Source organism: Aulonocara stuartgranti, assembly GCF_965226115.1.
Source record: "Aulonocara stuartgranti genome assembly, chromosome: 10".
NCBI classification, from domain to species: Eukaryota; Metazoa; Chordata; class Actinopteri; order Cichliformes; family Cichlidae; genus Aulonocara; species Aulonocara stuartgranti.
In genome coordinates, this window is record NC_138946.1 from 33,307,104 (window position 1) to 33,335,081 (window position 27,978).

At 42.8% G+C, this 27,978-nt stretch overlaps 1 protein-coding gene and 1 long non-coding RNA gene across 4 annotated transcripts in view; one reads left to right on the plus strand and one right to left on the minus strand.

Moving 5' to 3' along the window:
* Positions 1 to 27,978, minus strand: part of auts2a (activator of transcription and developmental regulator AUTS2 a) — a 351,431-nt gene that overhangs the window by 84,168 nt on the left and 239,285 nt on the right. The gene's annotated exons all lie outside the window — the stretch shown is intronic.
* Positions 1,488 to 27,829, plus strand: LOC309716045. 2 transcript variants are annotated; one of them, XR_014279354.1, is made up of 6 exons: positions 1,488 to 1,868; positions 2,276 to 2,375; positions 25,945 to 26,008; positions 26,376 to 26,528; positions 26,890 to 26,977; positions 27,565 to 27,829. It is a non-coding gene; the product is annotated as an uncharacterized lncRNA (long non-coding RNA). The 2 variants fall into 2 exon arrangements; XR_014279355.1 differs by lacking the exons at positions 1,488 to 1,868; positions 2,276 to 2,375 and adding an exon at positions 25,359 to 25,686 and having other exon boundaries at positions 25,973 to 26,008.

A 27,978-nucleotide genomic window follows, 5' to 3' on the forward strand; every position in this document is an offset into this window, starting at 1 on the left:
GGTTAAGTCTTGATAGGTTGGCGTACGGTGTTTTGATGCCCCCTCTTTTCTATAACTCCTGTAGGCATCATGTAGGCAATCACGCATGACACAGCCGGAGGCACAGACACATGGGTCCAGCGCTGGCCCATAAGTCCTTGGAATCTATGTTTGTATTTGAGCAGACTTTATTGGACCAGACAGGACAGGAAAGCCTTGTCGGATCAGAGGAGGGAAAAAAGAAGCAGATGCAGCATGAAAACAAAAACAAAGCAAACCACTTGCACAGAGCTATATGAAAGATGGATTACAGTCACGCTGTTGCTGAAAAGCCGGCAAAGTTCAGGCTGTAAGCCGCAAAAACTGAGCTTAACAAAATATGTCCACAATTATGTCCATCCAAAGCCAATAATCAAGCAACCTCAAACATGTCATTTCATATTTGTCTTTTTTCATACTGAGTGACAGGCAGAACAATCAAATTAAGTTCCTCTCAGCAAACCCGCAAGTGTAATTATGCACTAAGTGGGTGCAAATCAACACATGCAGAGCAGTCGTATAGTAATATTGACACACAGTATTTTCTGAAGTGAGAGAGAATAGAAGTTACTAGCTTGAAAGTAGCAGTTATCTTTTCCGCTGTCGCTTTCAATTAGCAATTTAAGGAACAAGCTTCCTTTCATGAAAACCAACGGTAATAATTTTTGTAATATGAAAAGAGCAGCTTCGGTATCCATTGTGATTGGAGAGTGGCGTTTCCTCTCTTTTGTTTTTAATTCTGCCCAGTCTCATATGAATTCTTATGTGGCAGGTCGGCGTGCGAGCAATTTGTGGCACAAATGAAAAATGTGCAAATGGGGAAAAACTGTTAAAGAGATTGAGGAGATTAGCTGTGTGATCAGAACAGAAACCATGTTGTGGTCAAAACACGGGAACATAGCAGGAACTAATATTCTCATAAGGGATTTGAATGATGCTTCAAATGCTGTAGGTCTATGTAGGGCTGGGCGATATGGCCTAAAATTCATATCCCGATATAATTTGAAGCACGTGCGGTAACGATATACATCACGATATATTCTTTTCTTCTGTATAACGTATTTTCCACACTATAAGGCACACTTAAAATCCTTTAATTTTCTCAAAAATCGAGAGTGCGCCTTATGTATGAATTCTGGTTGTGCTCACTGACCTCGAACCGATTTGGGCATACAGAAATCTGTTAAAAAATGTTTTAGTACAACTTTGGTAAGCCGCACTGCTTGCCGCACTACTGCCGCACTACGGCTGCCGTAGTGCGGAGCTTCACGGAGTAATCTGGGTCCAAAACTCCGTCTCCTTCAGGTCCCAAAGTCAAACGAACACAGAGTTAAAAACGGTCTAAATTTTTTCATCTTTAATTAAATCATCAGCGTTGCGGCTTTATCAGGTGTAACAATTAAGTTTAACGTCCAGGCATCCATGAAAACAGGATTTATTAAATTTAACGGAGTTAGAAGTTAACAGGAAGTTAGCTCGCTAGTTTCCACCTAAACATTTCATATCATGTTCTGACAGAGATTTTTGAAACTAATTAAAGCATACAGCTCTGCTGTCACTTCCAACATAAATGAAGACAGAAAACTAAACAGCAGTGGCGTTTGCAGGGTTACTGAAGTTGGACTACCTGGTATATAATGTTGTGCTACGTGATTGCTAGCGACACAGCTATGTTAGCATAACATTAGCACAGTGAAGCTGGAGGATGAAGCTAACTTTTTTTCCACTCGATAAAAGTTAACGTGACGGATTCTGGTGGTCAGGGACAAATGCAATCGCATAGCAGGATGCTGTACACGGGCCAAACTTCAGTCAGGAGAACAACTGAGATTATTCATCCACAATACCAGGTTAGTAATTAATATACTGCAACAACATGGGAATAGAGCAGCTGCGAGAGAATTCAACATTAATGAATCAATGTTACGGAAGTGGAGGAAGCGCAGTTTTTGGCTTTTTGCCATGACTGTCGCCCAACGTAATTTGCAGATGATAATGGTTTTAGCCGCTGAGATGCTTTCGACCAAAACCGGCGCAGCTTGATGACATCATCAACATGCGCTATCGCGATAGAGCGATATAGTCAAAATCTCTATCGTTGGCCAAATTTATATCGTTTCTATCGTATATCGTTTATATCGCCCACCCCTAGGTCTATGTAGAAAAAAAGGATTTAATCACCTGCTGATTTATGAACGCCTCTTATGAATCCTTGATTTTAGTTTCTGCTGCCTTTTGTTGTATTTTTGTTTTTTAGGGCCCGTGCTGTGGCGAGCGGGTGGACTGCTGAGGTTACTGACCAACATTAGCAAGCTTCGTTAGCAGGTTGCACGTACAGGTGGATCTCACAGGATCAGGTAACTTCGTGCTAAGTAACATAAATGAAATGGTAGGAATTCAAGTCTCACAATTATCTGCAACAAAGTCACGTTATCTGCCAGACAACTGGATTAAATGCTCAGCAAAACACATCAACAGTAGAAACAGAGCCAGATAAAGTTGTCTGTGTTGACATCGGTATACTCTGAAATTTCATTAGATCTAAAAGCATTTTAACACTGTGAAGGACACCACAGGCCATAGGAGAGATCTGTACAACACCCACATTGCCGAGCCCCAACACAAAGAAGCAGAATATGATTATAATGTGACAATGTGTTGAGCACAGATAATGGTGATACAAGATACGCAGCTGAAGGAACTGCCCATGTGAAAATCCAGCCAGTGTTCATCACTGTAAGGTAAATTTGGAGCTTTGGATGTGATGCACAGCCAGACTTCTGAATATTTCTTTTAATTCAGAGGAAAAAAGTTAGCTGTTAATAAACGAAAAGACACAAAAGTCTGTCTGGGATCACAGTTACATCTCTAAGACCACAGTGACTATGATGAGCGAAGGAAACAACTAAGAAACGCTGTCACCTTTCACGCCTACAGTGCATCTGTGTTTGTTCAGATTGGTTTGAAGAGATTTGTGTTTAACACAATCTTAGAGACTAAGAGAAGAATGGAGAAGAAGTGTACTGGTACCAATCTTCAAGTACAAGCGTGCAGAGCTGTAGTATATACAGAGCCATGCCCTGAAGACGTGAACGAGTGGTTGAAGCTCGGTTAAAGAGAGGCGACGATCAGTCAGCAGCAGTGTGGCTTCATGCTGAGAACGAGCGCTGCAGATGTGATGTTTGCTTCATGAGTGTTGATGGAGGAGTATAGAGACGGCCAGGAAGAGGAAGTCAGAAGTGGGGCTGGTTCTGGACATGTATGAGGACGGTGACACAGTGGTGACGAGATTCCTTCAGGGATCTTCTTGTTTGCAGCGGTCAGACTGACAGATGAGGTCAGGCAGGAGTCTGTGGACTATGTGTGGAGATGACACTGTGATCTGGAGTGAGTGTAGGTAGCAGGTGAATGAGAGCTCAGAGAGGTGGAGTTATGTGCTGGAGATAAGAGGAATGAAAACAAAAGGAAATGAGACAGAACAGGAGAAGGTGAACAGATAGTGAACGCAGATGATTTTGAAGACTAAATGCTTCAGAAGAAGAAGAATCCATCGTTCCATGTTTTATCCCCTTATCCACGTCTGGATCATCGGGGCACTGGAGCTTATTTCCAGCTGTCATAAGGTGAGAGTTGTAGACGTGGCCTGGAGAACTTACCAACCAATCACAGGGCTAACACAGAGACAACGATTCACTCCCACATAAAAAGAAAAAGAGCAAAGTTCAGATCTTTCACACAGCAAATCAGTGCGAATGAACCAATCCCAGCTTTCATTGGGCAACAATAGACAGACCCTGGCCAGTCTATATGGGGACAGACAATGATTTGTAAACTGGTCATACACGTGAACACAGTAACTGTTAGGGGTGCAACGATACTCGTATCGATATTGAACCGTTCGATACAGTGCTTTCGGTTCGGTACGCATATGTATCGAGCAATACAAAATTTTTAATTTATTTTATCAACTTTCCTTCTGACGATGCTGTCTGTGTTGAGCGCTCAGTGGATCTGCGCTCGACAGTGCAGCCTAGGCGGAGTAGTCGAACGCAGATTCACTGAGCGCAGCGCAAGCTAGCGAGACAGAAGCTAAGCTCGTTGCAACATGGCAAATTGAACCTCCCCCACCCTCATTCAGATCTGGCGTTTGGAACTATTTTGGTTTTCATGTGACGTATGACCCTGAAGGTAAGCGAGTCATGGACTAAAGTAAAACAGTATGTTGGATGTGCCACGCAATGCTCAATTACATTGGAGGGAACTAGTGTGTTAGCGCAGTTAGCTCGTTAACGTGTTGGCCGTCCAGCCCCACGCACGGGGCGATCCGCGGTAGCTCGTTAACGGAGATTTGCCGTGTTGTGGCGTTAATGTCATTTCAGATTAACGCTGACAGCACTAGTGGGAACAAAATGAATATGACTGCACATTTACTCCGACAGCATCCTAGTGCAAAGACAAGTGGAAGCAGACAAAAACAACAAGCAGCATGCTACAAACTTTACCCGAGTCATTTAGACAGCTGTTAGCACAGGATTCTCCTTATGGGGACCTGATATGTTTAATATGCTGCTGAGAATATAGCCCAGAAGAAGCGTATAGTATAGCTTTTATTTTGAAAGAGACATTTCTCTGTAATAAACTCTCTTTTCCAAAGATGAGGGATTTCTCCATCAGATAGATTTATTTATTTATTACTTTGTTGTTTCAGCAACATTAAATTTAAAAACTGTACTTTTGAGTTAAAATATATATTTATAATTTTAATAAATGACAAATTAAAAAGGCATGAACATTTTTTTTTTGTATCGAAAAAATATCGAACCGTGACACCAAAGTATCGAACCGAACCCTGAATTTTGTGTATCGTTGCACCCCTAGTGACCAGTTAATTTAACTGTGGGAGGGAGAGTTTGCTCCCCAACGCAGGCACAGGGGGAACAAAGTCCACAAACACAGGCCTCACAACACATCTGAACTTGCACTACTGTGATGCTACATCTCATTAGCATTATCTAATTTAACAAGCAGTATGGCAAGCACCATTAAAACTCTGCAGTTATTGGTTGCATACCTGCCACGTAATACCATCACTGCACGTGAAGTGTAGGTCAGTGCTCTTAAAACATCAGCCCGCCATGTGCACCTGACAGGCTCAGAGGGTTTCAACTAGTCAGCAGGATAATTTGCCATCTGTACAGGGATGCACTGTTTACAGTGTGCTTCCCACTGTTTAATGTAGCTACTAATTGGGATGACCCTGGAATCTTAGTTTCTCTTCAGGGGAAACATTTTTCACATGTTATTCTTGGGATGTGTGAAGGTAAAATGTATCAGAACGTGAGGCAAATACATCATTCATTACATCCTGAGCCACACTATTTCGACACATTCAGGGGCAGAATTCCTAGATCTGTTAAAGCTGTGAGGATTTTATCAAAACAACAGTTACTCCTGCGTCACTCTAAACCTTTTATGCAGATGATGTAGTTGCCATTTGCCACACTGAAAGGTGGCCACGGTGGCAGGCGAGGGTAGTGACGTGATGAATCAACTGGCGGGTGCAATCATTTGAAAATTCCCCTGGCAGATGTGGCTGCGTGCGCGTCTTTGATTAACTTCATTAATATACATGCCTCGCTCTGATACACAGGCAGTGGCATATGGTAAAAAGCAGGAACAGGAAAGAAGTGATTTGCTGTTTGCTCTGGAAAACAAACAAGCCAACAGGTCCTAGCAGATGGCGCTGTATGCGATGCTGGTGGGAGGCAGTGTGCTGCATTGGTGCAGCCGCCAAGCAGGAGCTCTCCTGTGGATGAAGAGAAGCCCGACTATCGCCCTCGGCCTGCCGCATGGTAAACAAATAAAGCGTCCTTCTGCTTTCCTGTGTGCTGAGCTTTTTATCCTGCGCTGATCTTACCTCCTGATTTCAAAGCACAAATAGAGCTAGTTTTTGGCACGTTAAAGTGCTCGAGGCTTGATGCTCTTCAGAAAGCAGCTGAAAGAAGAAATGTGTTTAATAATGGCTTGTTTGTGTGCAGCTCTCATTTCCCTCTTTGCTCCTTACGTCTTCCCCCAGCATGCCTGCGAGCACACTTTCCACTTTGTTCCCATTTCAACAGCAAAGTTGGAGGTTCATTTATACTGATAATAGATGTTGGTTATGCGTCAGCGAGAAATAGTTTCAATGTTTTTGCACCGTTTCCTGCTATGCCACACAAAAAAGTGCATAGAAAACTACAGCTGAATAAACAGGAAATCATCAAGTAAAAGTTAAAATAGTTAAAACAGTCGATTCAATGGCCAGCAGTTCTCGATGGACTCGTGTCTAAAGTATAAAAACACTGAGCGTCGGCTGTAGCTGTGTTTGTTGTGGTTCACAAAAACATTGCCTGCTCAGCATCAGTTTACATGAGCTATTCTTTCTGAAGCAAACCAGAAAAACTTCTAATACTACACAGTTGTTGCAGTACATGAAATATTTACAACACAGAACAGCACTGTTCCAATGGTTAGTCACTAGTTTTTGCATTTGCAAGCACAAGCAGGGGACACCTGAGGCACGTGGAGCAGAAGTAAAGAGTGTTGGGTCGCTTCTTCTGGAGTTAACATCTTCGATTCACTCTGCATGAAAAAGGTGTTCATTTGGTTGGCTGTAATCTTTTTAACCCTCGAAGGTGCCACCATCCGTCTCTAATGATGTCACACAAATGGGAAAACTCTCCAAATAGAGCGAGTAGTGTAACTATTTTACACAACACCAATCTACTGTGTTTATATCTTATGTTTACACAGTACTGGCAAAAGTACCAAAGCACCTGGTAAAAAAGGATTTTAACGTCAAATTACACACACACACTGATCGTGGTGTATCTGTTTCCTAACTCCTCCTCCTGTTATTCCTGAGCTGTAGTTCAGGTGGTAGAGCAGGTCACCTACTAACTGGAAGGTTGGTGGTTCGATCCCAGTCTGCATGCCAGTACCCAAGATTCTAACCCCATGTTGCTCTCCTATGCACCCATCAGAGTGTGGATGTGAGATAGGAAGCACTTAGAAACAGCTAAGGAAAAAAGTGCAGTGAAGAGCTTTGAGTTCTCCAATAGAGTAGAAAAGCACTATATAAGAACCATTTAACATTCAATCTGCATGAAACCAGGGTTATTAATATAGCTTTTGGGATTTATTCAATCACCCTCAAATCGTTAAAAATTTATATATTTGTATGTGTGTAGTAGCCAATCTCAAGACAAATGGCAGCATTCTGGTTTTTGCTAGTACATAGTTCTAACTGTGGATGCTCATATTAAATAATACAGGCAAATGCCAGCACACAGAAATGCCTGTGAGCAACAAATTAAGGCCTTAAACTGAAGGATAGTAGGAGGGCAAAAAGGAGAAATAATACAAATGTATAAATAACATTATAATGTGATATACATTTATATTCATGTTCTGGTCTGAACCCGTGCTGGATTCACTTACAGATACATATACAATATAATTGGCTATACTCAAAGTTCAGAGCTGTAAAGCAGACTTTCTCTCATATATTCAAGGTTCTGATTAGGGCTGGGCTATATCATACGGTTCACGGTAATACTGGTGTAATGTTGGGCAACGATAAGAAAATGGAATATGGCGATAGAATATGGGTAAAACACGCATGCGCAGTGCCTTTGTTTACATACGCACATGGCGGCAACGCAGAATGAGAAGAGTGAAAGTGGATCGTTGAATGAAACGGATGAACCTGAACTGGTTTGTAAACATGCTGCAACTTCAGTGGTGGAACTGAGCATCTACAGAACATCTTTTGACTCTTTGCAACTTCAATCTCAGACTCCAGCACAAACGTAACGAGGTTCCTTTCCAAGTCAACGTTTTGGGTGACAAAAAGCTGTGGATGCATACAGTCATAAAGTGTGTGTATGGAATCAACCATCACTCTCTTTTACTATACTGACCACATATTAAATAAGTGATGGGACTGGTGAAAAAACAGTTTAAAGTACAAATACAGCAATCTAATAACCTGTGATCCAGCTGCTTAGTCTGTGTCTGCCATCCCAGCTAACCGGACAATTAATTTCCTCATCACCAAACTGTTTGTTGTTTATGTAATTTAATGCTTTGGTAGCCTCCTCCACGTACAGTACATTACAAATGACACATTGTCAACAACGCAGAGATATTACCTGTTATTTTTTTAATGATGAGGCTGCTTTCTTTCTGCGAACCTCCCTCCAAGCACAACTACATGAAAGGACAATCTCATCCTGAGCCTCAGTCAGCAGGGTGAATGTGGTTTTCTGCAATCTCTCGTATCTGCTGCTTTAAACTGTATGGCGGGGCGGAATTCATGCATAAGAAAAAGCTTTCAGAGGCTTTTATGTCTCCTGCATGTTCGTTTTCCAAGGCTGCCATTAAGATGCTGTTGTTCTAGTCTGCAACCTTGATAGCAGTAATTTTATCACTCACACTGAACGCTGACTATCATTACCTTGCACTATACATCAATTAACATACACTGTTTGGTAGTGCTAATGATTAAGAAAGTTGCACGCACTGATTAAAAAAGGAGATCTTGATTAGAGAAGGGTAACAACCCCAGTGTGGCCACTGCTGATGAACGTGTCACTGCAGCCAGTGGCTGGGGGGGGGGCAGAAGGAGTGATAAAAAGAAAGAGCAGGAGCCGCATAACTGAAGGTTTGGAGTCCATAATTAGGCAGCAGTTTTCCCTTTCTAACCATTTTCCCAAAAGAAAAGAAGCCTGACTACTTAATTGGAGGAATCAAATTTAGTCAAGCGCCCCGTCGGCTCAAACCTACATCATTAAAGTTGCCAGCTAACAAACATCAAACACGAGGCAGCATTAATGAAGCAGATGTATTAATTTCCCATTTATGAGCAGCTAAGCAACTCGCTGCTGCTCCCCGCTCTCCCTCCTCTTTGCTCCCTTTCTCCCTCTCTTTCTCTGACAGCACTATTAATGATCTTTAATGCCCCACAGGCAGTAATAGGCCCCACTGGGAGAGCTGAAACACTGCGATTTGTATTGAGGATTTAGACATAACAGGGGGGGAAAAGGGAAGAGAGTGAGATCTTGGGGCCAGCTCCGAGGCGCTTGATCAGGCCCAGGCCTCGCAGGGGCGGCTGCCGCTCCAGAATAATAAATGACAGCCTCGCGATTAAATCAAACCTTCTGTTCAAAAGGGCCAGAGCGGCTGATTGTCACTAACAATCGAGCTGCTTTTTTAAACACCTCTGGGAAAAGAAATCAAAAGCAGACAGCGTAGGGGGGGAAAGAGGAAAGAAAAAAGAGAAGCTTCAACGGCAGTCTGGCTCTCGGCACCTGACAGTTAACACACATTGGGAGAGACAGAGCAGAGCCAAGTCCAGGGAACGAGGACCTGTCACTGGTAAATCTCAGACCAAACTCATTATGCCGCTACCCACAATGCACCGCTCAGCAACAATGCTTACGATTCAACATCATGCATCATTAGTGCTAGCCATATGCACGCGATAAGCAAACACATTTTACTGTCTAAGTGGCTATTTGATTAGGATTTGCAGCACAATATCACATTCTTTATTCGATTCTCATCTTTTCAAGTACTGCATTGAAGGCGATGTAAGCAAATGAAATAATAATGGAACCCAACCAAGGCAATCTCCATCCAATTCAGGCCTAATTTTAAAAATTGACAGCAACTCCACAATATGCTCCCGTGACAGCCAAGGACAGAAACAATAAAAGCTACAGATGCCAGACACCAGTCATGCCTCTGTTGACACTGTCCCCGGTGCTGCATGGGCACATCTAATTATCTGGTGCAGAGGATAACCTAGATAAATAAGCCGGCGCAGACATTAACCTACAAATTAGATATGCTATGCTTTGCAAAAGTGCAGCTTTCTGAGGCTCGCCCTTAAAGCTGTTTGTTTGTTTCTTCATTAAGCTTATTCACAGCTCTCTGGAGACTGATCTGAATGCTGTCTGCTTGCAAGTGTTTACGACAAAGTCATGATGCTACATATAGCCAGCCCCACAGATTTAAGTCTGCACTCTGTAGATTTACATACAAGTGTGAAAAGGAATATACGTTAGGCGTGGGCGGAATAAACAGTATACAGTAGAAACGATATGAATTTGGTCAATGGTAGAGATTTTGAATATACCGCGATAGCGCATGCTGATGGTGTCATCAAGCTGCACCTGTTTGCAGCATCACAGCGGCTGCAAACAACATCACCTGCAAATTATGCCGGGCGACAGTAATCCGGTTGTTCAGTGATGACGCGACGAATCCTACTTCCGGGTCTAAAGTAGTCTGCGTTTAATATGGCTTTTGTGTTGTTAACATGTTTAATGTTTTGTATTTTCTTCTATTTGATCTCAAAAAGCTCCTAAAACAGTCAGTGATCCCTGTTGACCTCCCTCGTCTTTTATTACCACTAATCATTTATTTAAGCTCAGTTTTTAAAACCTTAGGATGTAGCTACAGCCCAGCCCATGCAGCAGTATATGAATGACTAACCTCGTATTGTGGATGGATTATCTCAGTTGTTCTCCTGGCTGAAGTTTGGTCCTTTTACAGCATCCTGCCATGCGATTACATTTGTCCCTGACCACCGAGAACACTCACGTTAACTTTTATCGAGTGGAAAAAAAGTTAGCTTGTTTATATTATGCTAACATAGCTGTGTCGCTAGCGGTCACGTAGCACATCATTATATACCAGCTAGCCCAACTTCAGTAACCCTACAAACGTCACTGCTGTTTAGTTTTCTGTCTTCATTTATGCTGGAAGTGATAACAGAGCTGTACGTTTTAATTTGTTTCCAAAACCCCGCAGTCAGGACATGCTATATTGTATTTCGATAGAAGCTAGCGAGCTAACTCCCTGCTAACTTCTAACTCCGTTAAATGTCATAAATTCCGTTTTCATGGATGCCTGGATGTTAAACTCAATTGTTACACCTGGTAGAGGAGAACGCTGATCATTTTATTAAAGATGAAAGACTTTAGACAGTTTTTCAACTCTCAGTAATGCCATAGTGATCGTTTGATATATGGACCTGCAGCGGAGTTTAGGCCCAGACACGGCTAGTGACGTCAGACTGAACAATCGGATAGCGAAGAGACGAAGCACTTTTGGAATATGGGGAAAGCCCATATTGTTTCCCCATATCCCATGTTGTTGCAGTATATTAATGACTAACCTCGTATTGTGGATGGATTATCTTAGTTGTTCAGAGCTGTACGTTTAAATTTTTCAGAAATCTCTCAGTCAGAACATGCTATATCATGTTTAGGTGGAAGCTAGCGAGCTAACTTCCTGCTAACTTCTAACTCTGTTAGATGTAATAAATTCTGTTTTCATGGATGCCTGGATGTTAAACTTAATTGTTACACCTGGTAAAGCAGCAACACTGATCATTTTATTAAAGATGAAAGAATTTAGACAGTTTGTAACTCTCAGGCGGTGCGGCTTCGTAGCTTAGCAAAGTCGTGCTAAAACATTTTTGACAGATTTCTGCGCGCTGTGTAGCACATAAAATCGGTTCGAGGTCAGTGAGCACAACCAGAATTCATACATAAGGCGCACTGATGATTTTTGAGAAAAATAAAGGATTTTAAGTGCGCCTTATAGTGCAGAAAATACAGTATACAGAAGAAAAGAATATATGGCAATATATATTGTTACATGCTTCAAATTATACCGCAATATGGATTTTAGGCCATATCGCCCAGCCCTAAAATCAGTTTTATACAGTATGGCTAAAGGATGCATGTCTAACAGTTTTCATATCCATGTCAGAATCAGGATTTTACATTTTGCTGATTCTGCTTCTCTTCCTAGAAATCAATTACAGCGCTCAAGTTGCTGTTTTTAGGGTCTTGTCAATACAAGTTGCATGCACAAATAATCTGAAGTGGAGGGCAAAACTGTTTTAAATGAAATCGGACCCTTTTACATGCAATAATATGGATCTAAGACACCTTTGCTAAAAGCATGACATAATTGTGATAGCAAAGTAGCAGCATCCACATAGGTGCTCTGTATTTCCTTCCTCCCAGTCTCTATTTAGACAGCAGTATCATCATTTCCTCTGTGCTTTACTGTGGCAGGCAGCAGTGGGGTTAAGCTGCCAGCGATGCAATGATAGTGAGAGGGTGACTGCAGCTGGGGGCTGCAGATAGCACATTCTGTCAAATAGCGTCAGACTGCCTGCATAATGAAGTGAGGAGAACAACGGTGGGAGACAAAAAAAAAAAAGAAAGAGAAATGTGGGATAGCATCATTTGTTATTGCTGAAACTTATGCAGCTCCAGCACAGAATGAAAAGCTGCAGGAACTATAGCTCATAAGCAAGATTCATTTATAGGCTGATTAATGTTGAGTCTAAGGGGCGCTATTTTTTTCCCTAAATAATGCATATACATGGGTTGTGTCCTTTATTTAACAACCAGTGTTTCTGAAACACTACAGGGTCATGGAAGCACATCAGTAACACATTTGTTGTGTTCACAGTCACAAAGGTTTTGAAGGACTGAATCACCAAACCTTCAGCACAAACATTTTTTAATTAAAAAAATCCACATTAGCTTTTACTGTGTCTCCAAGCAAGAAGGTGATAGTTTAAATGTCGAATACATGGACAGTTTATCAATTATGGCCTATGTGGTAATCTGCTGATATGTTCCCAAATGTGTGAAGGTCTTTCTTTCAGGTGAGACCGCCCAGTTATCTGGAAATAACACCGTTGTTAGGAGAGCAATCTTAAGCCTTTTCCATCCGGTTTTGATGTTTTTTCATGATATGATACTTACTGGAAGGACAGATGAACAATGAGCATAAAAACCAACGTCAGATGGAGCACATAATATGAGCTATACATAAACATTTATATATAAGACTAACATTTCATTTATTTAATTGCACAAAAAACTGTGTTCCAGAAACTACTGCAAAACCTTTCCAGAAATCACTCTGTCTACCATGTGTACAGTACCACAGTAACCATCTGAGAGTCTTACTGGTGATATTTCTTGCCCAACTTCCTCTCGGTGATCCGTTTTCTAGATTAAGGCAAACGACTCAGTGATGTCGAGCAGCAGGATAATTCATCCGAACACGACGATGACGCTGTAGCTGGAATTTACAGAAAATAGTTTGCAAAGGTGCAAAATCAGACATGTGCACCAACTGAACTTGCATCTATCATCCACACGACATCTTCAAGACAGCCTCGAGGAGCTGCAGGCTGAAGGTACTGAACCACGCTTCTGTTATCTCAGAGCTGCTGCATGTGTCATCTTTGGATTCCCCTTTATCGCTGCCTTCTTTATCGTGATGTTTCACCATAAACTGAACCCCCCCAATCGCCTCCACTACCACTGACAAAACACATGTTCTCATACACATGCACACGCTTCTCCCCTCAACACCCAACAATTTCATTACTTTCATATTAGGATTGATGGGGGTCTTCTGTGCGATATAAATCAATTTGAGAAGATTTTTCTAAATCTCAACCTGCAATGAAGCCATCAAGTGTTGGGGTGGCCGAGGGGCAAGAGGCTGGAACAGCCGCATCATTGGTTTTGCTTTTCTGGGAAGGAGGGGCAGGGCTGGGGAGTAATTTTGCTTTCGGGTTTATGATGGAAAGAGCTCTCCCTTCTCGCTCCACCCACCCACCCGAAGAAGGTTCCCCCCTCTACCCTTCTCCTCTTCCACGGCCTTCTTTTGCTCTCATTGCCGGTGCCTTCCATAGCGCTATGATTTACAACTAGTACTCATGTGCCTTCTGGGAATTGATTTCCAGGGAACCATGCCTTGTGCCCATCCTTTCTGTGGGGGCCATAATGATCACGCTGTGGATCATTAGTCTGGACCACTGTTTTCCACTGCTCTGCTGGCTGGGCGCCATACATCTCTCCCCTCTCCTCCCGAGTCACAGCCACTGCTAAATTGCCTGTTCCTTTCTCTCCTTTTCCTTTCCCCCACCCTCCCCTGTCCCAATCACACCTCACGATCCTCATCTGTCCTTTTTTGTACCGCGGCATTTATTGAAAACCAAGCTGCACTGGAGTCAAAGCAGGTGGTGAGTGTTTATAGGCCATTTAGGATGGAGGAAATCCCACTCGTGTTTCTGCCATCCCGGCACACTGACCTTTACTCCAGCAGACAGACTGATGACATGTTATTTTGTGAAGGAAGTGACCGGATGACAAACACGGAGGCCGTATCAGCGCAGATGGCGGAGACTGACTGACTTGGGTAATATGAATAACAAACTGATGGAGTCAGTTTGTCACTAAGAGGGCAAAAGCAGAGCGGGGAAGCTCACGGTTCAAAGGCTCTTATTATGCCCCCCGAGGAACAATATGTTCTGATTTGTTGCATTTGCTTCTTGACAATGTGCCAAAATGGAAGGCATGATTGAGCTTCCGGCGGTAGTTTCAAAGTCCAAAGCCGGTATTTTTCCTTGAGTGCTCAGCAAGCTGCCATTTTTCCCTCTTTTCCTCTCACTCTGCAATCTTGAAATTGACAGAACAATAGAAGAACACTCAGGTTTAACTCTAGTACTAATCACACTGGCTCAGTCTCAGGGCCATAATCAAGCGTGGCAACGATCTGCGACACTCGCACCGAACCGAACTGATAAAATGGCATCGTGGTATTAATAAAGGTTCCTGCACCTTAAAGCTGAGATGCTCATTCCTCATCTCAGACGCAGAAACCGCTTCCAGCTGCTCAGCTTCTTCAAACTCAACCTGTCTTGCAGCTGCTGGATTAATTGCATTTTCATCTGGGAAACGCATCCAAAAGTGGTCAAACAACCGTTTTGCAGCATTAATAGGCCGAGCTAAAACAAACAGCAGCACAGACCAGCAGCCTCAGCTGCCTCTAGTGGCTCTGCACTGCGCACATGCGTTGGCAGTGGAAGCTTCTCGAAGTAAAGCCCGGGCCTGGCAGCGTGCACTGGCAGCGATGATTTACAACAGCATTTAAGTGAATCTAATAAGCAGAGTGAATGCTTCCCGTCGCTTTGGCATAGCTCGTGCCTGGGCCCTAATCATTCAAATATTTTGGCAAAAGGCAGTGCCCCGTTCCTCTCCAAAACAGAATAATGAGACACGGAGCTCTTAATCACAGCAGATCAGTTCAAATAAATGAAAAGAGAATCAAAAGCATTCTTTGCTGAGGCAGTCCTCTCTCTGTCCAAATGAGCTGACGGAGGGCCAGATCTGCGAGATGGAGATTTACCCCGGAGACGGAGCAGATTTTCCATGACTCGTGAAGCACCGACTCACTCTGGCAAAGCACAAAGTAGTTCTGGAAGAAACGAGGGACAGCTTTTGTACCATTTTCTTTTGGATGTTCAAAGTAATTATATACAGTATGCACACATATACAGACATACAAACACAAATAGTCGGACCAGCCCAAGAAAACGATGCCCCGCGTTCTTCACAGCTTTTTAATCAAGCACTCCCCCACGCTTGTTCTCCTATCACACCTCAGATGCTTTCTGGAAAACCCACGCAAAGCAATGCGGTAGCTCTGACACCTCATCCAAACTCAATAATTCACCATGCTTCCACTTGCCAATTCTTCCCTCTGCCAATCTGAAAGCCTTCTACACACTGCGCTTGCTGAGACAGCGCTCTAACAAACGATGCTGTCAGTTAACAAGATGGAAAAACATTCTGTTAATTTTTTCTCTCCCTTCTTCCCTCCCCTCCTCGGCGAGGAGTCTTGATGTGCCGAGACGAGGGCTGGATCACAGCTTGCCTGGGGGAAGCCTGACACAAGACAGGCTGCCGCTGACATGATGAGCCTCGAGACTGCTGGCGAATTCTTGTGATGTCACTTCCCGCTCTCGACAGCTCTGACACCCTGGCGTTGGGTACTGGGAAAAAAGAGGAATAGAAGGAGCCGCTCGTGGAGGTGGTGGTTGGGATGGTGGGGCGGGGGGGGCTTGATGAGAAGAAACACTGGTGCGTCGACTGTGCGGCTCTTCTGTTTTCTTTAATGTTCCCGCTTTTATCAGCAGTCGGAGCTGTCAGCGGTAATCACGCTTGTAGTGAAGAGCTGCGGAGACGATAAGCTCGGCCTGTCAGCGCCGCATCCTCTGCCACAGACATATGCTGCTGCCGCTCTCTTTCTTTATGCATGATGGTATTCTCTCCAGAGAGGGGGGAGAGGGGGGAGAAAGAACAGAAAGGGGTGGATCATCCACACCGGGAAGGTGGGAGGAAATTTATTACATCTCGTCCTCACTTAAACTGAGGTGGCTTTTGTCACAGTTAAGAGATCACGATACGTTTGGAGTCTTAGTAATGAACTTGTGTATGAGGGAAAAGCACATTTGTTTTGATTTGAATCAGAACTGCTTTGATGAAAAAGCCATTCATGAAAAATTGTGAGTTTTATTTAAAGGAGTGTAGGTATATACAGCAGAGGCCTGATTTCAACTGCATCTGTGATACTGTGTGCAGTTGATCCTTTTTATAACGCCAGTGCGAGTCTTTGGAAACCTGTGGAGTAGCTAAAACAAAATCAACAGACTTTTCCTTTATCATGTTACAAACTCCAAAATATGACTTGAACTTCTGACTAAACTTTGTTGTAAGTAAAACCAGTGACCCAGAAAGTCAAATTCAAATGAAATCGATCCTCTGATGTTGAAGTTTCATTTGTTTTTGTTGGGTTTTTTGTTTTTTACCTCTGCCATGTTTGCGAGTTTCATCGTTCTATGATTCTTTCTCATTCTATCTCTGTGCGCAGCGCTTTGTGACTACCTGTCTATGAAAAGCGCTTAATAAATAAACTTTACTTACTTACTTAAACACAACAGCTCCAAAAGCTTTGGCTGTAATCATGGTCATGGTAACAATCCAAGTTTCCTAACATCCACGAGGTCTTTGACTTAAAAGCCTTGTAGGAACCTACGATTCTGTTGTAAACATACAGAAAGTCCTGTGTAAAGATACAAAATATCATGTCACATTTGACCTTTGACCTCTCACTTAAGGTCAGTAGACTGGTTTAAATGTTAAAGTGATAATAATATTATACAGTTTCCAAATGCAAATGTTTGTCCGGGCAGCATATATCCATTTAAGATTCAAGACCTTTATTGTCAATACACAGCGTACCGAAATGCTGTTTCACCCCAAGCCCCCCGTAGTGCATTTGTAAGTATATAAAATATATATGTCCATTAGATATAAAACTAGGATTTACAGATAAATAATGTGCTATATTTCGGTAAAATTATTGTAGACGAGACAGGACGAAGATGAAAAATGTGCAAATCTAGTAGAATTTAGACGTTCAGTAATTATTAGTGTGCAAATAAGCAGATTGCTCCCAGGTCCCGTTTGCAGTGGATTTGTGTCTTTGAGCCTGTTGGTGAGTACTGTCAAAGATGAGGATGATATATGGGGACTGATTTTGTTATGTACATTACAGTAACAGGTTATTTTAATATTAGGGGTAACAGCAATATATTCAGTGAATACTGCCCAGAGACTGAGCTGCCCTGCTGAGGTTTGTGCTTCATGTTTTTCCTGGATCGGATCCATGTGAGGAGACGTGCCATTAATAAGTGACACATCAATCTGCAGAGATGATGACAAATGTGGCTTTGTGTCACAGCTGGTGCAATATATTTCATGGCTACATGGCATAATTATTATAGAGATGAAAGTAATTACATGTGCAGAAAACGCTGTGACTTGACATGCATGAGAGGTGGCGTGCAGTGGATAAAAACAAAATGCGCAGCAGTAAAAAGTCACTCGGCATTCGGTTACCAATTATCCTTCTCTTGTGAGCATTAAAGCGCTGTGCATTGTTTACCGTTAACAGATGTAATTGAATAATAATGCCACGGTCCCACCTGTTCCCGTGGTTGGAATAAATGAGCTGTGCTTTGCTCTTCCTCCCTGGTCCTCCTTCCTCTTCCCCCTCGCTCGCTCTGAGAGCGGGGTTGAGAGGCCTGCCCCCGCAATGGCTATTAAAATAATGTGGCCTAACCTAAGCAGAGGTTAACCAGCTAATGTCCTCAGTACTGCTCCTCTCTCGACATGAATAATGCAGATCAGGTTTCTAAACAAGCACACAAATGAATCTATAAATCACACAGGTCGGGGCAATCTTATTAGCTACCCTCCCCCCACATAACCTCCTCCCATCTCTCCCTGATTTGCAGCCGTCAGGCTCCTGCTGGGGGGGCTCCCTCGTATAAACACGCAGTGAAATGTCCTGTTGGTTTAAGATGTAGGACATGGACTAACAACCCGCCATGCAGAACTTAATGCATTCTGCAGAAGCACACTTGTTCACCTGAATACAACATCATTAAACAACAAGATGATGTCACTGCTAAGTAAATCATGGCTTCTATGAAAACGTGCTGAATCAGCAATCTGGCTCCCGCCATCATAAAACCAGTTTGATATGTTGGCTCACCAGCAAAGAGCTGTGGGTTCAAATGCCACCAACACCATAACAGCATCTTATCATAACAGAGGTGTTCCAGTCCATCTCACAGGCCTACAGGTCATATTATACTTATCAAAAACTTCTTGGGTTGTAACATTAATACATTTACTACATTATTTGACATGTTTCATGTTATTTTAGTCATTCCTTGTATTTGGAATGAAATAAAGAATAAAATGTGGCTTTTTCTGAACATATTTGGCTTAAATCGTCATTACTCCATGCTACTTGCCCAAAACTTTTTTCATTTCCTAAAAGAGTCATTTCCTCAGTTTTTAAAACGTTTATTGTTCTAAACACATGCAGAGCTTATGTTTTGCCACAATGGCACTTATGGCTATCCTAATCCCCTGGGATTTGGGGGGATAACAAGCAAATCACAACTAATCTGCAGAGCAACGTCGTGTGGACAATGCAAGGGGAGAAAATAAAAAACAAAACAAGGAATTTCAAGTAATTAAAAAAATAAAGAGAATAGGAAATAATCAGCAACAACTTTCCCGATGCTGCTGGAATCAAATGTGAAAAAGTTGCGAGTTATGGGTTGAAGAACATAATGTAGTGTAACCGTCACGTTTGCTCGCAGAATAATTACCAAAACAGGCAAATACCAGAAAAACACCATGACAAGCACATTAATCTTATAGGTGAACCCAGTCCTGTGCTCCTCCTGTCCTTTAGTCATACATGAACAACGTGCTGAGGGTAGAGCAGGGCGATATGACCAAAAATATTTATCACGATATCATTTGAAAATTTGCGATAACGATATAACTGACGATATAATTGACACGAGACAAAATACTTTACAACTCCTCAACTTTATTAGTGCAAAAAAAAACAACAATGTATTTTCACTTAAACAAGCAGCTGTTTTTTATCTGCATTAAAGTTATATAAAAATGTAACAGAGAAAATGCAAATTCCTCGCTGACAGCCTACGATAGCCGTAATACTCCAACAATCCATCAAGCGGTGCGGCTTCGTAGCTCAGCAAAGTCGTACTGAAACGTGACAGATTTTCGAGCGCCGTGCACATAAAATCGTTTCGAGGTCAGTAAACACAACCAGAGTTCATACAGAAGGCACACGGGGTTATAAGGAGCTCTGTCGACTTTCAGAAAAATCAAAGGATTGATTTTAAGTGCGCCGTATTTTCCAAAAATCACGGTAATAACGACGGCCCGCTAGCATGCGCTACCAAAAATAGTGCTTTGTTGTGTATCTGACGGACAAAAGCTAAACCAGTTCCACACCAGTGAAGCTGCAGCATTTTTACAAACCAGTTCAGGTTCATCGTTTCATTCAATGATCCGCTTTCGCCCTTCTTATTCTGCGTCGCCGCCATGTGCGTATGTAAACAAAGGCACTGCGCATGCGTGTTTTACCCATATTCTATCGCCATATTTCATTTTCTTATCGTTGACCAACATTATACTGTGTTGGTCAACGATACTGTGAATGGTATGATATGGCCCAGCCCTACTGAGGGGTAAGTGTTTTACCATTAAATCTCAAGATCTACAAAGACCCAGCGATCCCCAACCAGCCAGTTTCAACACCACCATCATCTGTAAGAAACGGATTCTTCAATAACTGCTCCTGCACATCATCATCCTTAAACTCTCAGCTCTGCTCCACCTTCATCAAAGGATAATATGACCAGACTCCTGGAAGTCGAGGCAGGAAACGGAGGACGGCGATGTTTAGAAGCGTGCACACGTATGCAGTGATCCAGGAAACGAGAGTTTAGTTCACATACAACTAACCCATTTCATTTGTCACATCTAGAATGCGCTCCCCCATACTCCATCAAACAAAGCCACTGCTAGCTCACAGTCATTTCCCTCTCTCCCAATTACAAATGAGTCCATTAGTGTGTCTGCAGTGAGCCCTGCGCTGTCTCCCAGTAATGGCTTGTGAGATTTCCATCATAATCATAATGGCTCCCAGAGCAGCCATGAGTGCAGATGGAAGGTCGCTCATAGGTAATGAGCTATCTCACCACCCAAAGGGCACGTCTTTTAGTTATTTAGAACTGCATGCCTACGACTTCATGGCTGACATGCGAGCTCGCTTGCGAGCATGTGCTTTGTGGACTCTGGTGACATGTTTCTATGTATGAGGACGCGGGGGCGGATTTAGGAAAGCGAGGGTAGACACGGCCCGGCGCTGATTAACATCATGAAATTGGTGTCTGGGCTGCAACTGTAGATGCTAAAGCACATAACTCAAGCCGACACATGACAGCTAACAGCAAATGCCATCCAGACATTAGTTTGCACGCTGACATCCCGTCTCCCTCCCCTGGCTGTGGAGCATTGCCAAGCAGAAATATCATTAGGGCCAGCAGTGTCAGGATGACTCACCTCCACTTGCCATTCGGAACACATCACATTCTTTTCTCTGGCCTCGGATTGCAGCGCATCTGCATCTTCTGCCAATTATTCTATGAATGCTGGTCTCGGTAACATTTCGAGTGCGCACGCGCTCGTTGTACTAGCCAGCTAGCTGCCTGCGTAGCCACAGGGATGTGGGACTGGGAGGAATGGGCTAATACAGGGCTGACCCGTGCTTGATTGACCTGAGAGCTGTTGCGATGTGGGTCGTATCAATGAGGTGACCTGACATTTTCCTGTAAGACCTGGTTTTTTCCGAAGCTTTGGTGTCTGCTCTTACAGACCTTCATAAGAGCAATCGATGGCGGGTGGTCACAGTGGGAATTTCACAGGAAGATCTGACCTATATATATGCTGCTGGCTGAGGCCACGTATAGAACCCTGTAATGACAGACTGGACATGTAGGGACAGATCAGGCACAACACTATGTCCACTGATGGGTGAAGTGAAAAACACTGATTATGTCTTCGTCATGGCACCTGTGACTGTGTTAGGAAGCAAGCGAACATTTTGTCCTGAAATTTGATGTGTTAGAAGCAGGAAAAAGTGTAAGGATTGGAGCAAATGTGACAAATTTCTATGGGTCAGAGCATCTTCAAATCTGCAGTTCTCCCAGTTATCGATCAAAAGTGCGACAGCTTCATGGGCGGCAGATGCACCAAATATTTACACATGAGCATCAGAACCAGACCGTGGAGCAATGAAAGAAGGTGGCCCGCTCTGATGAGTGACATTTTCTTTTATATATATTTTATATCACATGGATGGCCAGGTATGTGTGCATCGCTTACCTGGGGAACATCTAACACCAGGATTTGCTATGGGAAGAAGGTAAGCCAGCAGAGGCAGTGCTGGGATGTTACTCTGACACATACCACCTACCCAATCATTACTGCAGACCATGTACACCAGGGGTCTCCATCTCCAGGCCTCGAGGGCCGGTGTCCTGCAGGTTTTAGATATAACTGTTGGTCAACTCACCTGAGTCACACGATTAGTTCGTTACCAGGCCTCTGGAGAACCTCAGGACATGTTGAGGAGCTAATTTAGCCATTTAAATCAGCTGTGTTGGATCAAGGACACATCTAAAACCTGCAGGACACCGGCCCTCGAGGCCTGGAGTTGGAGACCCCTCATGTGCGCCCTTTCACGAGCTCAACAATGAGTTTCAGGTGTTGACTTGGGCTCCAAATTTCCTGGATATCAATCCGGTCAAGCGTCTGTGGGATCTGTGGAGGCCCCCCCTCAAAACTTGAAGGATCTGTTGCTAACATCTTTGTCATGGTCCTGGGTCATGTGACCCAGTGTGTTATGCTTAGCCTATTTTGATGTTTATTATTTGTTTAGGTTCTCTAAGGTAGTCCAGCCATTTGTATATATCACCCTTGCATTACGTCTCCCTTGCCCTTCGTGTGTTTATGTCTGTGTGTCTTGTACTGTCAAGTTCATGCTGTCAGTTATGTCACCTCCCCCTGTACTATGTCTCCCCGGTTCATGTCTCATGTTTCCTGTTTTACTTTGAAGGCCTGCATTCACTGTCAGTGTATTCAGTTTTACTCCTCCTGTCCTGTCGTTAAGTTCATGTGTGTCAGCTGCGTTCCCATGTGTGGTCACTTCCCCTGATCATCCCTCATGTGTATTTAGTCTCTGTGTTTCATACAGTCTGCGTCGCGTCGTCTGTGTTACCACCCCCTGTGTTCCGTATCTCCAGCCATAGCTTTGCCTTAGTTTATGTCCAGTTTAGGTTTCTGTTTAACTATTACTCTTATGCTGCCCTCACTCTGTTTTGTTCCTTTCATCAGCCAGAATAAAAGGCTCGCTTTTGTTTAACTCCACTCCTGCATCCTCGCTTGTGTTCGCTCCTGGGTCCACCACACACATTTCCGCACGGTCTGCCTCCGCAGACCGTGACAATCTTTGTGTCAGACACCACAGCACAGCTTCAGGGGTCTCGTGGATCGGGGCTGTTTTGGTAGCAAACATGGGGCCAACACAATATTAGGCAGGAGGTCACAGTGTTACGTCTGAACGGTGTCAAATCTTTGGTCTGTTACTGTTATTGACTGTGCTAGTGACTCAGGTGGAAGAGTGGGTTGGCGGTTTGATCCCTGCTCCCGAGTAAGACGCTTGTGATGTCATCAGCCACACATTATTCACTTGGTTTGGTTTGCAGTTGCTTCACTGATAGAATTCATTAATCATTTACTGATATTATGAGGCGTGTGCATCGTAGCATTGTGTGGTTTTTCTAAAAATGTTTTGTGTCATATTAACCAAGTTTCTCTCTGAGTTACCTGGTGCGGCTGTTTCCTGTCTGGGCGAAAGACAACAACATGCCTGCTCAGCAGCACTAACATGTGCTTATCAGGAACAGGGGTGTTTTCGGTTTACACATGTTATCTGTGCTTAGTACTGGTGTTTGTTTTTGTTCCCCCCTATTGTGTGTCAATGGTTTGGCCAAACCACTATAAAAGTGACCCATAGCTCAGTTTGCGAGTTGTGTCCACTTGTTGTTTAAGTTTTTGGAAGTTACTTTTTGATTAGAGTTATATTTAGTTGGACCTGCTAATTTTATTTTGAAATCCTGCACTGCCACACGGGTGCAATTCTTAAAAAATATGTGGACTACACGTGTTTACACGACTCTCAAAGCATTATATACAAGTGCAGTCAATTTATCACTTTCTAACCATAAGAGATAACAAGATCCAAATGATGCTTCATCTTATAACATCATACAGTGAACTATGAATGCTGGTGAGAATGATCGGACCTCTGGGATCAGGCCTGCCCCACAGTCAAAGACCACTAACGTCCTGCTGCGCTGACTCAAGAGGGATTGTTTATTTACAGCGTATGCAAACTCTTTTCTTTACATCAGTCATTAGGGTGTTTTAATGATAGAGAAAAACAGAGGGGGGTCAGCCACAGTTCTATAGCCAAGCTCAAACACCCCTGGGAGGTCTGCCATCTCCCTTTAATTTGAAATCATTCAGAGGCAAAATGGTAGCTGTTTGATTTATCCCTTATTACATAGCTTCTTAAGAATCTGTCAGGCAGCCTCATGAATTCATTCATCTCCATAAGCTTTCTCTGTGCCACTTAGGCCTTGTGTAATCTGGGTGAGACCCCCTTATCACTTCATTTGCACAAGCAGGAGACTATCAATTCCTGTCCAGTATCTGGAGCACAGGAATTAGAGGTGTTTGGATGTGTCCACACAAAGCTGCAGCGAAAAGAATCTGATTACACAATGAAACACCACGCAGGTGCTCCAATTCACACCCTACATTTACGATATTAGCGAGCATTAGTTAAATATATTTGCCGGTTTATTGCTCATGCTCTTCGGCGTAGATCAAAATCGACAGGCAATTTTCCACCGTGAGTCATTGATGTATTGCCACTGTGAAGAGAGAGACACTTAAAAGCATTTAGCTGGTGCCGAGCTCCACATAGCTGCCTCATAAAAGCAGACAATGGCTGAGCTTAATAAGAAACAGAATGGATCCCATGAGTGTGGAGGACCCATCAAGCTAGGGAATTTCATTTAATTTCCCTGGGGCCATCTATGTCTTGTACACATAATTAGAGCCCAACATGCAATGTTCCTTGTGTTTTGTCAATAATTCCCCGAGGAGCAATCAGGACAAGGGTTGGACATGCCTCTGTGACCTGGGCTACTCGCAACAAGCTCAGCCACCTAATTACACTGCCTCTAACAAGCAATGCGGTGGTGGCGGTTTAAAGCAAAGGATGTGGGAGGGGTTAGGGAGCCGGGCCGAGCCCAGGAGCCGACAGCATACAGCCTCTCTTCAGAGCCCCTCGTGTCATTAAGATTGTTTGTGGCTGCCGCCATGCATGCTGGGACGTCGCTGTCATTATGACAGGCTTGCTTTCTATTTCCCTCATTAAGGATCTACTTCTGTAGTGACTCACTCCCTGTGGTGAAATACACAGCAGGATATTAGAGTTATGGCCCTCTACAGCAGCTGTTTGCTTGGGAGATTTGCAATACAGGCATTTCTGTGGTGTATAATAATCTCAAGTCTATGACTACAAATGCGGCTACTCGAAAGATGCTAGCCAGACTAAATATCGCTGTACAGTTGTCACGGGCTGGGTGTGCGACCCAGCATTTTGAGGTTATTGTATTTGTAGGCATATTGTACGGAGGCTTATCAGGTTGCTTTGAGTTACAGGTTTAGTTTAGGTTACTCTGTTTCTCTGTTTGTGTTCACTACATGTTCTCGTCCTCAGTGGACTCTCAGCTATGCCCGTGGTAGGTTCCCCTTGTTGTTCAGTGTGTCCACCTGTCATGTTTCATGTCTGCGTCTTATTATGCTTCCTGTTTTATTTTGAAAGAGTCTGGTATTCTTTGCTCGTTGTATTTAGCGTTACTCTCGCCTGTGTTGTCATTATGTTTCACTCCAGTCAGCTGTGTCCCCATGATTACACTGAAAAAAAGGGACTGGCCATCTCTTGGATATATGTAAGCATCTTGCATGTATTTAACGCAATTGCCTCATGTTTTAAAGATAAATGTAACTATATAGTGTAAAAACTACATGATATGCAGAAAGGGTGTATTAAATTGTTCATATCATGTTCAGGTGAAGTAAGTCAATAAGATAGCAACGTTAAATCTCGTGAAACCACGCGTGATTTCATCTCGCGGGCTTTGGATCGTGGTTTAAAAAATGCATCCATCTCAGTCAAGTCGAGCAGCCAACTCTACGTTTTTTGGTATGTCTTGAGCCGTAATATCACATTAAACCTAATTACGAGGCACTCATAACATAATTTGGTTTTCTGTGTGAATAGATTTGCCAACTGACTCTTCAGTTACATTGTGTATTTACTGCACCGTGGTGTTAGTGAGATTTTGGACATTGAACAGCTTTAGCTAATATCATCGGCGGCATTATGCTAGCTTACATCCCTACCCCTCCTGCCCTCACCTGCTGTCCTTTTGTTTTTGTTTTTTTTTTGCTACACATTGAGAGACGACCTCTATTCTGCATTTCACCAGGAGTCAGCTGATGGATTGTGGGTTCAAGGTGTTATGGTAAGAAAGTATATTCTATTTTCGCTTAAGGTTTCTGTAACTTAATTATAATAGGTTTTTTATAATTATTAGGTGCATGCATACTCAAATAGACCACCCTATTAATACAACTGAGAAATCCAAAATCTGCCATAGGTTTAACCTGTATGTATTGTCAGAAAGGTGATTACTGGACTCACATTAATGCACACTTGAACTAAAATGAGGTTGTAACTTGTGGGTTCTTGGGTTGCAAATCAGAAACAAACATCTTTGGATTTTTTTAATCCCATAAGATCTGGAAACACAGTTTTTATTCAACAAAACATTACTGATTAACCAAGCACAGTGCCTGCTGTTATTTCAAAATAATTTTATGTCATTTTAGATGAAATGCAGCATTCCAGTGCATCCCAACCATGCCTTTACAGTCAAGGTTTCTGACGGAGCTGAGTTTCTCTCTGACAGTCTGCTGAAAGTGTTTGCAAAGTGATCGGGGGAACAGGGCACAAAGCTAAAGGATGTAGCTGCCATTATGACAGTAAGAACTTTAAAATTCTTTAACTACAAAGTGTATATGTATTGCATTAGGTCAGTAAAAGATTTTTATGCTGCATCCATTGAAACAGTCAACTATTACCTGTGAGTACTGATTCCACCGAAAGGATGCCATAATTTTCGTTATGCATTTACTGGCCCACTGAGAAAAATTTATCTTTTTAAAAAAATAAATGTTCTGGAAACTATATATCCATAAAGTTGATGTCAAACAGAAACTTTTGATATTTCTTTGTAGATGCTGGTGTTGCATGTTGACTGGTTTAAGTTTTTGTCTGGGATCATTTTCTTCTGTGCTACTGAAAAGTTCACAAATCTCTGTTTTCTTTGTTATAATACTTTAGGATGACGTTAATGCTCGAAGGGAGTCTCATCAAAGTGCTCCGCATCCGTGTGAAAGACAATTGCAACATCTTGGTGCAGGAGTTCATGGTGAGTGTTTTATGAGTAGATTGTGGCTTTGCAACATTTTAAAATGCATTTAGTTATCCACTTGATCCTCATTGGACCAGTTAGGACCAGTAGTCCTCTTTAATAATTTGAAGTTCACATGAGGCCTGGTAGTGAACTCGGCCACCCCCCCTTGAGGCCCCACCCCCCTATATTAGGGGTCACATCAGTGTGAAAAAACTTTAAATTTGTCATTCTAGTGAACAAAGGAAAATCCCACCAGTATTTACATTAGCTTTTGTTTGAAAAAAAAAAAAGACCAACAGCTAACCAAATTGTGGGGCTGAAAGTCTAAATTCTAACATCTTCTGAGTGACAAAACCTGGATTTCTGATGGGCCGGTGTCTTTCTAACAAAAACTAATGTAAAGCATTTGAAATTATTATGTTTTTCACCCTCTCTTAGAAACTCTGTTAGACCATGAATGGCAGCATGGCAGGCAACTCTTTGGCTATAGCTATTTACTATGTTGCTTGCATTGGTTTAAATTACTCTAACATTAGAACTGGTAGATTCAAAAGAGATGAGTTTAAAAAGGAATCTTAAAGAAATGTTTTGTGTTTAACCAGGACTTGACTGAGGCCACTGCACAGATTGAGAAAACCACAATGAACATCTGTCTCCAGAGGATGCACCAGGCAATGACTTTTCTGATGTTGGCATCATCATCGAGGGTATAGTAGTTCTTCAAGATCTGGATAACGTGACCTTTGCAGTAGCCATGCTGTTTGGACCTTTTTTATTCCTTCAATATGAGTTACCCATCACAACTCTGCTACACTTTTGAGGTGATTCAAAGGGTGGTAATGGAGTTGGATGCAACTCAGCTCTCAAGAAAAGTTCACAACTAAGACAAAACTGCTCCTGTAACGAAGCTCACTGTTATGCATGCAAGCTGATCAGCTCTAGGTGAGAGGACATTTAAATCTCACACTTGTTCTGCTGCATTTTGAAGCTCAATTCCAGAAACGGATCGCAGGGTT